Raw genomic sequence first — 798 nt, 5'->3', positions numbered from 1 at the left:
CTGAAATATTGTTTATATTCCTGCTCTAGGAGATTCTGAAGCATACTTGAGGAATGCCAGACGATGCAAGTTTTAAGAGCACACAATTCAGGCTCTCACAAATATGCACTCAAATACAAGGCTAAAGTATATGCTATTTTAGTTTGACTGTTTAAAACCCAACACGAGTCAAGTAAAACAAAGGCTTCAATTCCTGAACCTGACAGAGACCACATATTTTACACAGCAGAGCTACAGATACTTCAGGACAGAAGTTATTTTACTTGTCCATGTCATAAATTGAGGGTTACTCAAGTATCAGAGTTCAGACAGTTCAAAGGATTTATATGTCACTTCTAGTATAGCTGAAATCACACTTATACTATCTCACAGTTAACAGATAGGTTTTCTGTATAAAGTGTATAACATAATTTTAAATTTACCTCCAGCAGTGATGCAAATATGTCTGAGTAACAACGATGAGAATTTTAACTCAGAAAAAGATGCTATTTCTTTGCAAGAATGCATTCCCATCCAGTTCTATTAGATTAGCTTGTCAACCACCAGAAACTGATTTTTACATTAAGATACAAAGCCCTAAAGCTGGTAATGAGACACCTACATTTCTGGATTTGAAATCTGGAAAGTTTAAAATACTGGGCTTTGTAGTTTCTAGAAAGACTTGTCACCTGTACTTCCACTGTACCATTCTTCTATAGCCTCAGACTAAGAAACCAAAGTTCTACCATCTAGATGCAATAAGAGACCTGGGACAAGCACTTTCAATCTAACCTAATCAACTGCCCAGCTCTTCATTCC

At 36.2% G+C, this 798-nt stretch overlaps 1 protein-coding gene across 1 annotated transcript in view; it reads right to left on the bottom strand.

Annotated features, from left to right (window-relative positions):
- LOC104491860 (protein sel-1 homolog 1) overlaps window positions 1-798 on the bottom strand; it is an 11,807-nt gene that overhangs the window by 7,227 nt on the left and 3,782 nt on the right. The gene's annotated exons all lie outside the window — the stretch shown is intronic.

Source organism: Buceros rhinoceros, unplaced genomic scaffold (assembly GCF_000710305.1).
Source record: "Buceros rhinoceros silvestris isolate BGI_N320 unplaced genomic scaffold, ASM71030v1 scaffold29084, whole genome shotgun sequence".
Lineage (NCBI taxonomy): Eukaryota > Metazoa > Chordata > Aves > Bucerotiformes > Bucerotidae > Buceros > Buceros rhinoceros.
This window is presented reverse-complemented; position numbering and strand designations above follow the sequence as displayed.